Source organism: Pseudophryne corroboree, chromosome 2 (genome assembly GCF_028390025.1).
Source record: "Pseudophryne corroboree isolate aPseCor3 chromosome 2, aPseCor3.hap2, whole genome shotgun sequence".
NCBI classification, from domain to species: domain Eukaryota; kingdom Metazoa; phylum Chordata; class Amphibia; order Anura; family Myobatrachidae; genus Pseudophryne; species Pseudophryne corroboree.
The window spans coordinates 226,323,984-226,336,854 of NC_086445.1; the positions used below are offsets into that span (position 1 = coordinate 226,323,984).

The 12,871-nt window shown below is 43.4% G+C and overlaps 1 pseudogene; it reads right to left on the reverse strand.

The window, feature by feature from the left end:
• Window positions 1-8,116: 8,116 nt before the first annotated feature.
• Window positions 8,117-8,235, reverse strand: LOC135052260 (5S ribosomal RNA; annotated as a pseudogene).
• Between the last annotated feature and the right edge of the window lie 4,636 nt (window positions 8,236-12,871).

Here is a 12,871-nt window from a genome sequence, read left to right on the forward strand (position 1 = left end):
TTTAAGGGGGTCATTCCGAGTTGTTCGCTAGCTGTTTTCGTTCGCAGCGATTAGGCAAAAAAGCGGCACTTCTGCGCATGCGGCACAATGCGCATGCGCGACGTACTTTCACAACAGCCAATGCTTTTTCACACAAGGTCTAGCGAAGCTTTTCAGTCGCCCTGCTGACCGCAGAGTGATTGACAGGGAAGGGGCGTTTCTGGGAGGTAACTGACCGTTTTCAGGGAGTGTGCTGAAAAACACAGGCATGTCAGATACAAACGCAAACGTGCCTGGGAAAACGCAGGCGTTGCTGGCCGAACGCAGGGCGTGTTCGTGACGTCAAAACAGGAACTAAATAGTCTGTAGTGATCGCAAGCTAGGAGTAGGTCTGAAGCTACTCTGAAGCTGCTCAAAAAAATGTTGGTGCCGCTCTGCGATCTGTTCGTTCACACTTCTGCTAAACTAAGATACACTCCCAAAGGGCGGCGGCTTAGCGTTTACACAGCTGCTAAAAGCAGCTAGCGAGTGAACAACTCGGAACGAGGGCCTAAGTTCGCAAGTAAACTACAGCATTCACACATACTGGAAGGAACACTGATTGACACTGTTAGTCAGTGAACTCTAGATACATGGTTCTGATATTCCACTCTCTTTTAGCATCAAACAGGATTATAATACTACTGGATTATAAAATACCGTTATAAATTTGTCTTAATTCTCATCTTCCCTGAGGAGTTTACTGCATGTTTAGTGAGAGGCAGCAAATGACACAAAACAGTGGAATCTAATCTCTCAGGTCGTGATATTGCCCCTTTTGTCTCAGGAACATATCATATTTATCTAAGAGAGATAACAACAAATCTCCCTGGTACTAGTAGTACAGGATTCTTCATATGTGCACCAAGAAGGTAGAGAGGGAGGAAAGAGTACTCAGATAGACTGCAATAGTAACGTTGTGGTGTAATTTTGAAAGGTGATATGGGGCCTAATTCTGAGTTGATCGCAGCAGCAAATTTGTTAGCAGTTGGGCAAAACCATGGGGGTCATTCCGAGTTATTCGCTCGTTATTTTTTTGTTGCAACGGAGCGAATAGCCGCTAATGCGCATGCGCAATGTCCGCAGTGCGACTGCGCCAAGTAAATTTGCTATGCAGTTAGGATTTTTACTCACGGCATTACGAGTTTTTTTCTTCGTTCTGGTGATCGTAATGTGATTGACAGGAAGTGGGTGTTTCTGGGCGGAAACTTGCCGTTTTATGGGTGTGTGTGTAAAAACGCTACCGTTTCTGGGAAAAACGCGGTAGTGGCTGGAGAAACGGAGGAGTGTGTGAGCGAACGCTGGGTGTGTTTGTGACGTCAAACCAGGAACGACACTGACTGAACTGATCGCAGATGCCGAGTAAGTCTGGAGCTACTCAGAAACTGCTAGGAAGTGTCTATTCGCAATTCTGCTAATCTTTCGTTCACAATTTTGATAAGCTAAGATTCACTCCCAGTAGGCGGCGGCTTAGCGTGTGCAAAGCTGCTAAAAGCAGCTTGCGAGCGAACAACTCGGAATGACCACCCATGTGCACTGCAGGGGGGACAGATATAACCAGAGCCGGACCTAGGTATAGGCAAACTAGGCAATTGCCTAGGGCATCTGGTATGCCTAGGGGCACAAGCAGCTTCTGCTGATTAAAATGATATGCGGCATGCCTATATTCTGTGTGTAGCATTTCGTATGCAGATACAGCCACAGTCGCACACAGTATATAGGCATGCCACATATCATTTTAATCAGCAGAAGCTACTTGTGCATCCTAGCCACATAGCAATACAAATAAGATGCATTTTCATAAAAAATAGGCACCCAACATAAGCAGAGCTGCCAGTTGACTCACGCCAGGAACTATATGTGTCATTATGTGTATAAGGACATTAATAATGTGTAACATATGTGTAAGGGGTACTATGTGTGTCATTATGTGTAGAAGGGCACTAATAATGTGCGGCATATGTGTAAGGGACACTATGTGTGTCATTATGTGTATAAGGGCATTAACAATGTGCGGCATATGTGTAAGGGAAATTATGTGTATAAGGGCATTAATAAAGGTTGGCATAATGTGTAAGGCACATTATGTTTATAAGAACATTAATAATGGGTGTCATATGTGTAAGGGGCATTACTGTGTGGTATTGTGTATAAATGCATTACCAATGTGTGGCATTATGTGTATAAGGTGCTCTACTGTGTGGCATAACGTATAGAAAGGGCACTACTGTGTGGTTTAATGTGAATAAAGAGCAATATGGTGTGGTGTAATGTGAATAAGGAACAATATGGTGTGGTGTAATGAGAATAAAGAACAATATGGTGTGGTGTAATGTGAATAAGGAGCAATTTAGTATGATGTTATGTGAATGAGGGGCACTACTGTAAGGAGTAACGTATATAAGGTAAAGTGGTACTACTGTGTGATGTAATGAGAATAAGGGACACTATTGCATGATAAATTGTGAATAAAGTTGCACTACTGTGAGGCATAATTTGAATTGGGGGTACTATTGTGTGGCCATGCCCCTTGCCAGCAAAAGCACATACCTTTTTGGGCTGTGCACCGAATGTGCACACTGTTCTTATTTCAATTACAGGGGGTATCAAAACAAAAAAAGGACTGCTATGGGTGGGGGGTGATGGTGCTGGGAAAGGGGTGTAGGGTCAGAGGCGGAGCTAGCGGTGGTGCTAGGGGGCACCAGCCAAAATCTTGCCTAGGGCATCATATTGGTTAGGGCCGGCTCTGGATATAACATGTGCAGAGAGAGTTGGATTTGGGTCGGGTGTATTCAAACTGAAATCTAAATTGCAGTGTAAAAATAAAGCATTAATAAAGGTTGGCATAATGTATAAGGCACATTATGTTTATAAGGACATTAATAATGGGTGTCATATGTGTAAGGGGCATTACTGTGTGGTATTGTGTATAAATGCATTACCAATGTGTGGCATTATGTGTATAAGGTGCTCTACTGTGTGGCTTAACGTATAGAAAGCACACTACTGTGTGGTTTAATGTGAATAAAGAGCAATATGGTGTGGTGTAATGTAAATAAGGAGCAATATGGTGTGGTGTAATGAGAATAAAGAACAATATGGTGTGGTGTAATGTGAATAAGGAGCAATTTAGTATGATGTTATGCGAATGAGGGGCATTACTGTGAGGAGTAACGTATATAAGGTAAAGTGGTACTACTGTGTGATGTAATGAGAATAAGGGACACTATCACATGATAAATTGTGAATAAAGTTGCACTACTGTGAGGCATAATTTGAATTGGGGGTACTATTGTGTGGCCATGCCCCTTGCCAGCATAAGCACATACCTTTTTGGGCTGTGCGCCGAATGTGCACACTGTTCTTATTTAAATTACAGGGGGTAGGAAAACAAAAAAAGGACTGCTATGGGTGGGGGGTGATGGTGCTGGGAAAGGGGTGTAGGGTCAGAGGCAGAACTAGCGGTGGTGCTAGGGGGCACCAGCCAAAATCTTGCCTAGGGCATCATATTGGTTAGGGCCGGCTCTGGATATAACGTGCAGAGAGAGTTAGATTTGGGTGGGGTGTATTCAAACTGGAATCTAAATTGCAGTGTAAAAATAAAGCAGCCAGTATTTACCCAGCACAAAAACAAAATAACCCACCCAAATCTAACTCTCTCTGCAAATGTTATATCTGCCCCTCCTGCAGTGCACATGGTTTTGCCCAATTGCTAACAAACTTGCTGCTGCGATCAACTCAGAATTACCCCCATTGCTATTAGTCCAGCTTAGTTTAATACTATCAGAGTGTTTATTGCATAGTGAACAGTGCATAGTGTGAATCTTAAAGAAATAATACTAACCAATTATACCTAGGTTTGTTCGGTTAAAGTGAAGAAAAGGCACAGCGACAACGTGTTCCAGTAAAATAAAATATGTTCTTTTTATTGTGTTGAATGTAAAAGTTGCACTGTATTTCAGTATTGTAATTTAATTTTAATATCTTGTGATTGTGAGTTCTTCTACTCATTGACTCCTTAAGAAAGGGACAAAAGTTAATAAAATTTGCTGTGTAAGAAATCCCTCAGGCAAGGTATCCGGGTGAAATTCTTCCTCGCCTCTTTGTGAAGATTGAAGCATTAAAGAAAGCTAGAAGGGAGATAAGACAATGTAAATAAGTACTAACCTGGGAAACACAGAGTTATATCTATTTTAACTTACTACTTACCTGATTATTACATTGCTACCAGGGCCGGTTCTACACCTTGTGGTGCCCAGTGTGAAAGTTTCCACTGGCGCCCCCCCCCCCCCCCTGTGGCAAAACAGTTAGTGTGCGCCGAAGGTGCGCGGCAAAAAATAGGAGCGTGGCTTCATAGGGGATGGGCACGGCCACAGTTATGCCCCGAGATTTGCCCCAAGTAGTTGTGCCCCCCAGTAGTTGTGCCCTCTGTTGCTGTGCCCCCAGTAGTTGTGCCCCCTGTCGCTGTGCCCCTTAGTAGCCGCTTACAAACACTCCCAAAAATAAAAAACAATACTTACTGCTGCCCCGCTCCTGCTTCCCGACCACTGCTGCTCCGTCTGGCCTCCCGCGGCACCTCTCTATGGGAGAGATGTCATGAAGTCTCTTCCATAGCAGCGCCGCACAGACACTAGAGGTCAATAATGACCTCTAGTGTCTGTCACTGGAGCCGGCTGCAGCGGACGCCCACACAGCCCACGGCGTCTGCTGCAGCCGGGGAGCGGGGTGTGGGTAGGCGGCGGTGACTGCGGGTTGACTGCAGCCACGCCCCCAGGCTGCAGCGCCCCGGGTGCAGGCACTGCTTGCCCGCACCAAGAACCGCTCCTGATTGCTACATACCCTTAAAAGAGCTGCAAAAATGAGAGCATGAGGTCCAACTGGACACATGGCAATTCTTTTTATACATGCAATTTTGTACTGTGCATGTGCACAAACAATGGGGTAAATTTACTAAGGTGGGAGTTTTTTGTAGCACTGGTGATGTTGCCCATAGCAACCAATCAGATTTTATCTATTATCTTCTAGAAGCAGCTAGATCAGTGTTTTTCAACCACTGTGCCGTGGCACACTAATGTGCCCTGAGCAGTCTCCAGGTGTGCCGCCATAGAAGCAGAGCCAGGCCCGTCAGTATTTTGCCGCTACTAAGGCCCTGGAACGATCAGTACTGGTGGGTTTAGTGGTTGCAGAGACAGTTCTAATTTTGGGCCCGGACAGTTTTGGGCTCTTCTGGCTTCCTCAGATGTGGCTCAGGTGTTACCTGTAGAGAAGCTGTGACATGACATCCTAGGACACGCAACTGCACCATGCATCACCATTATATTTGAATGTGCCTTGGCAATATTTAAATCTTGTTCAGTGTGCCACGAGTTGTAAAAGGTTGAAAATCTCTGAGCTAGAAAAATGTTAAGTAGAATCCGGTTGTTTGATATAAGCAACATCACCAGTTGTAAAAAAAACCTCCCACCTTAGTAAATTTAATCCAATATGTCAATATCTCGATTTGTGCAGAGACTTCCATCCATTTCCTGATACCTAGAGAGGAAGAACAGTGGCAACCAAGTGTAAGCTGTGTATAGTAATAGCGACACATTAATGTGACATATTTACACATGGCTTCATTGTTTTTGGAGGCATAGCGATTGCGAAAACCGTAGGGCTACAGCAAATATACACAATGATGATGATGACCATCAGCAGCGATATCCAGTGGCTTCTGACTGGCTGAGTGTGTAGGATGGCGGTCATTTGGTCGACATGAGTTAGGTCAACATGGTCACAAGGTCAACATGTACTGGGTCGACATGAAAAAAGGGCGACATGAGTTTTTCACAATTTTTTAAAATTTTTGGCCTTTTTCATACTTAATGATCAACGTGGACTAACCATGCCCAAAGCATGGCAAGCGAAGCAAGCCATGCGAGGGGTTACGGGGCACCAATTGGGGTTCCCCGTCATTTTTCGAAGAAAACGACACCAAAAAAGTAAAAAGCTCATGTCGACCTTTTCCCTGTCGACCTAATGGCAATGTCGACCTAGTGATCATGTCAACCTAATGCATGTCGACCAAACATTGTCGACCCAATGTACTGTATGTTAACCTAACTCATGTCAACCTAATGAACCACACCCGAGTGCGTATTCTCCTCTCCAGCTGGAGGTATTTAAACCATTAGCAGCTATATAAAATCACAGATGTCTATTCGCATTACTTATTTGCCAATTCCATTAGGACTACAGAGGCAAATCATATTCCCATTGGATTTTCAAAAGAGTAAACAACGGATGTGGGCGTGTTTGGATTTCTATTGAGTTACATTGCACATGGAAAATGCGACTCACATTTATTAATTCAAGACATTATTCTATCTTGTCTTTCAGACAATGATTACATTATATTGTATGTCAATATGGTAATGTGACTTTAACAAGTGTTTACAGCACTATCGAGCTGAATCTCCATTCTGTCACTAAATGCAAATTGACACACTTGTGCATCTGACGTACGGTTAGTACAAATAATATGGGTTATTTTTTCAGTCCCACACTTCGTGAAATACAAACATTCCACAAGGATAGAAGGAAAACACCAATTTTCGGAAATGATCAGTGCAAAAGTGAATATGGCAACTCACTGTCATAAACCACAGCCAGGAATACCGTAACAAAGCTCCCAAGTTCTGCCTGTATTTTAAGCTTGTTATAGAAAGAAATCTGGCATATGAAGGATGAAGAAAGAAAAATAAATAAATAAATATATATATATATATATATATATATATGAAAGTGGGGGAATAAGGGTACCGGCGACAGGTGTTGTTTAAAAGGCAGTAGGTAAAAAGATAGATTTAAAAGCCAAAAATTATGTAATAATACAAACAAGCTTTAATATCACATAAAAGCAGATAAAAACATGAAAACACTGATAAAATCTTATAAGCATAAAAGGTCTTAGTAAAAAGTAAGGACTTCTAACTTAGCTTTTAAAATAGGCAAGGGAGTCACCACAGGGAGCCCAACGCGTTTCGTCACAGCTGACTTCTTCAAAGGGTGAGGACAGAATGAGATACTATGCCTATATACTATGCCTATTTATACCCCTGATGGACAGGCTCAGGGTTGGTGATGTCATAATTAGTCATGTGATGTAATTAAAATATATACTACATAGAACATCAAAGTCACTTATTAGGGACATAGCCTAAGGCTATAGAGGGTAATATAATAGTATATATGTGGAAAACGAGTGGTTTCAGGACTGTAGTAGCGTTAGGAACGTCCAGAACTGTTTATTTGTATTGATTTGCGGCACTTCCGCCACACTTCCGGTGACGGAGGGGACGCGTCACGTGACTCCGGGTATTTCCGCCCCACTTCCGGTTACATTAGTGCGCATGCGCCGGCGGCGCCAGCCGTTCATTGCGCAGGTGCCTGTAGTCTCTTCAGTTGATAACAGTTCTGGTCCAGGTCTCCATGCTCTATATGTCCCTTAGTATTAGATACTGCGGCGGCCATGTTGTTGATGACAAGCTCCATAGGGAATACAGGAGAATGGTGGCCATCTTTAAGGAGTCCTTGGAGACCCAGATTCACATTGCATCGGTATCCATGACAACAGGACCATGTAAAAAGCAGAAAGGAAATGGTGAAAGCTATGCACTGGTATTTTCAAGGTATATAACACATAAAACAAGCTGAGAACCAGTACTAAAAGGGAATAAACAAATAAACTGAAAATTATGTACATATAAGGACATATATATAAATATATAAATGTATATAAAGAGGAAGAAGGTGACACACATAGATCTTAGTGTGTAAGGTACATGTGGAACGTGACGTCAGATTCATAACTATAGATAACTGGTGTCAGAAATTTAAATGGGTGGAAAAAGGTTGCAGGTAGTTGCAGTCTCGCGGTGAGAGGAACATATGTGGTGGGAACACATAGTATATACACTGTGAGCGATTAGAACAGTGCACCAGTGATATTTTGATGGTTTACAGTGTTGTGACCTAAATGGTGAGTCTTACAGGAGTCACCTGGTTAATACCGTGTGGTAATGATTAGGTCCCTGGTTAGCTCGACGTTATTTGTCAGTCCTTACAGTACCTGATATTCCCAGGCAGTCCCCCTCCCTGGTACTGATCAGGCCCAAACACTGCTTAGCTTCCAAGATCGAACGAGATTGGGCGTACCAGTGTGGTTTGACTGTACTTAACGGTAAACATCTTATCACCAGGACCCGATCGCACATAAACACACGACTCCTGATGTGTTAAATTATTTTAATGGTATGACACAGAAATCTAAGGGGAGTGAGTGGTGAGGAGGGATGTGCAAAAAGAAACAACGTGGCAACTGAGGTGATGGGAATAATGGAGGATACAGCACCTCATAAAAAGGGTGCGATTTCATAGCTCTCGTTCAGACCCATGGGTTGCAGGGTCTGTAGCTGGAAAATCCAGTACATCTCCCTTCTCGAGAGTTTGTTCGCGAGGTCTCCTCCTCTCTCTCCCAGACGCACATGCTCAATCGCTTTAAATGTGAGGTCCTCAGGGTTGGAGTGATGGTGCGATGTAAAGTGTCTAGAAACAGTATGGCTCTCCACCTTATTTTTTATATTCCTTATGTGTTCCTGGATCCTCATTTTTAATGGTCTTTTGGTCTTGCCCACATATTTCTTCCCGCAAGGACATTCCAATAAATAGATCACGGACACGGTATTGCAGTTCATGAATTCTTTGATGGTGTAAAGTTCCTTGTCCCCCATGTCGCTGAAGGTTTTTCGATTCAAATGTAGGAATTTGCAAACATTGCATTTCCCGCATTTAAAGGAACCCACACATTTAGGCATCAGGGAGCTCTTGGTAGACTTCTCCTTCAATAGACTGGGTGCAAGATGGTCCTTCAGGTTTCTAGATTTCTTGAAGATGATGACTGGTTCGGACGGTAGGAGGTCTTTGAGGACTGGGTCCATGAGGAGAATGTTCCAATGATTCTTGAGCGACTTCGTAATAGTCTTCTCGTGCTAGTTGTAGGTGGTAATGAAGGCGACCGAATCTTTCTTGGCATCTCTTGGTTTGTATTTCAGGAGGTCTTCTCTGTTGACGTTCCTTGTTTTTTCTAAGGCTTTTTCCAAAATATGTCCCGGGTAGTCTTTGTCCTGGAACCTCTTGCTGTAGACCTTCAGTTGGTCATCACAGTTCTTTTGATTCGTACAGTTCCTCTTTATCCTCGAGAATTGTGATGCCGGAATGTTGTCCTTCCACTTCTGGAGGTGGTTACTTCGATAGTGCAAATAACTGTTCATATCCACCTCTTTTATGAAGTTCTTGGTGGTAACGCCCCCATTTTCACCAGTTAAAATTAAATCCAGATATTCGACTGACTTGTCGTTAGTGTTCGAAGTGAAGGTCAAGTTCAGGTCATTGTTTCCCAGCGTATTTAAAAACTCATTAAAAGATTCAACCGTGCCATTCCAAATAATTAAAATGTCGTCGATGTAGCGTCTGTAGAGCACCACATTTTCCTTAAAAGCTTCCGAGCCGTACACATGCGTCTTTTCCCAATGTCCCATAAATAAATTGGCAAAGCTTGGGGCAAAAATCGTCCCCATAGCTGTGCCACAGCATTGTAAGTAAAACTGGTTAAGAAACTTAAAATAGTTATGACTGAGAATAAAAAGCATCAGATCACAGATAAAATATCGGTGGGTGGAAGTCAGGGTTGGATCGTTGTTCAGGTATTCCCTGCATGCAGCTATGCCTTTGGAATGTTCAATACATGTGTACAGGGATTGAACGTCCACTGTTGCCCATATATACGTATCCTTCCACTCCACAGCTCCAAGTACGTTGAGTATTGATGTTGTGTCTTTCAAATAGGATGGCAATGTTGTCACATACTTCTTCAGGAAAACATCCACATACTCTGATAAATTGGAGGTTAGTGAACCTATACCCGCCACTATTGGTCTGCCAGGTGGATTCGTCAGGGATTTATGGATCTTGGGTAAAAAGTAAAAAATGGGGGTAATGGGATTGGATTGCATAAGAAATTGGTACTCTTCCTTTGTTATCACTGTGCTCCGTAGTGCTTGTAGAAGTATGATCCTTAGTTCTTCCACAAATAATTATTTTGGATCACTATGGAGTAGTGTGTAGGAGTTGGCATCCCCCAGTAGTCTTAGTGCCTCTTTTGTATAGAGGTCATGGTCCATTATAACCAATCCCCCCCCCTTTGTCAGCTTGTTTTATAACTATGTTGTTGTTTTTCTGCAGTTTTTTCAGGGCTTCGCACTCGCGGTTCCCCAAATTTCTTCCCTCTGCTTTCTTTGGTTCACTGTCGCACAAGTCCTTTTTTACCATGTCATAAAAGAGACTAACGTTGCTTCCTTTTGACTCGAGTGGATAATATTTCGATGTAGGTTTAAGGCCAGATTTGGAGCGTTCTTCATAATTACTTATGACAGCATCTTCTTTACGCAAGAAATGTCTCTTTAAAGTCAGTTTTCTCACAAACTTATTCAATTCAATAAAGGTCTCGAATTTGTTCATACCAGTCGTTGGTGCAAAAGTCAAACCTTTGCTGAGGAGTGTGACCTCTGGCTCCGTGAGAATGTGCTTAGAAAGGTTGAAGATGCCTCTGTTCCGTGACTCAGTTAATGTAGATTCCTTCTTTTCTGGTCTCTCCCTCCTACCGCCCCGTTTTCCTCTTCTTCTAGGAACCTTTTTTTCATGGGAGATGCCTGTCTGCTGTCTTCTCTCACCATGTTTCGTATCGTGTCTTTTGTGCGTGCACCTGTTCTTGCCGATAAAAAATCCTGGTCACCTGTGGAATCTCTTCTTTGCAGAGCTGAGAATCTGTTTACTGTTCTTATGTGTGGGTTCGATGGGGAATCCTTGCTGTTTGTTCTGTTCTTCTTCCCTTTGTTTGGTACCGTCTTCCATTGGTACCTACCCACTCCGTTAGACTGATGGCCGGGAGCCTTGAAACGGCTCAAGTTCTTCATGTGTCCTTGGTGATAGTCATTTCTGTCCCGAAGACATTTCTACTCTTTCCCTTTGATGACTTCCCCTTCAACATGCTCTAATTTCTTGTTGAGTACTTTTTCATTAATAATGTAATCCTCCTTATCCTTGAATCCGGTCATTTCGGATTCTTTCGCCTTTATTTCGACCTCTAGTTCTGTCAGGGTCTCCTTCTTTTTACGGATGAGAAGTTTCATGAGGTCGATGGAACACCTGTGTAGGATGGAGTCCCATTCTTCTATGAATTCCGCATCCTGTGTGCCAAACGTGGGCTGCTTAAGGAGTCTCAGGCCTCTGGGTACTCTGTTGACTCTAATGTAATGTTCTAGGCCTTTAACATCCCACCACGTTTTCACTTCTTTAATAAGGAGTTTCTCCATACCCCAAAACAGATCGTCCAGATCTTGTGTGGGTGCTGGAGCGTCCACCTGTTTGTTCTCATTAAATATTTTTTGGCATAAATCATTTCTTCTAACCGTACGATCGACGTTTCCGAACATTCTAAAAAAGGTGCTGGGAATATACTGGATACTTGTCTCACCAGGCTGCTATATCGATGTACCAAGAGACAATTTTGTAGAAAGGAAATGACACAGCGCCACTTGCGAGGAGGGTTCTCAGTATAAAATGAAATAATAAAATTGCTAAAAACTGCTAAAAAACACACGCAACCTTGTTAAAAAGGTGTCCGCCAACCCTTAAGAACGCAATGCTGGTACAGTACTGCTGGGAAAAATCTGAAAGTGGGGGAATAAGGGTACCGGCGACAGGTGTTGTTTAAAAGGCAGTAGGTAAAAAGATAGATTTAAAAGCCAAAAACTATGTAATAATACAAACAAGCTTTAATATCACATAAAAGCGGATCAAAACATGAAAACACTGATAAAATCTTATAAGCATATATATATATATATATATCAGGCCAATTCATGGGTGGATGCAATGCCCATATTTTCGGATCTGAGCAATGTTTTTTTTAACTCTACATGCGTAACAGATGGCATACACTGCATATGACAGGTACAGAAGTGAGCGTTTGTGAGAGGTAGTAATGGGCGGGTGGAGAGTCAAATGCAGGCGTGATGCCAGGGCTGCTATTAAAAATTGTGGGGCCCTGGACTGACAAAATAGGCAGGTCCCCTCCACCAGTGGCAAAATAGACTGTAGTGCCCCCCATCCCCCCCCCCATCCTCCCTCTCCTGACAATGCATGTACAGTAGAATAATAGGGGCGGGGGGGGGGGACGCAGAGGAGTTTGTAATGTTTCAATAAACCTACTAGTTGAGAAAAATCTCCAGCCACTTCCTCCCCAGCTTTCTTCAGCCTCACTACTCATCTTTCTGCAGCCTCACAATGTCTCTCCAGCCAGCCCCCACTCTGTCTCTTAGCATCCGTCTGTCTCTCCAGCCAACCCCCACTCTGTTTCTTAGCATCCGTCTGTCTCTCCAGCCAACCCCCACTCTGTTTCTTAGCATCCATCTGTCTCTCCAGCCAACCCCCACTCTGTTTCTTAGCATCCTTCTTTCTCTCCAGCCCCCCAGTGTCTCTCCAGCTCATGCCATCCCCCTTCTTTGTCTTCTGCCATACCCCCTTCTGTGCGTCCAGCCAGCCTCCCTTCTGTGTGTCCACCTGGCACCTTGCATCCAGCCCACACAGCCCACAGACACTTTCCTTCTCCTGTGTCTCTCCTCTCGCTGCAGCCGTCTCCTTTGAGTAACCGTGATGCAGCGCACATGACATCATAACATAACATGCGCCTCATCTCAATGAAAAAAGCCTTTATTTATTAAGCTATAACAGGCTGCCAGTGCCTGGACCCCAC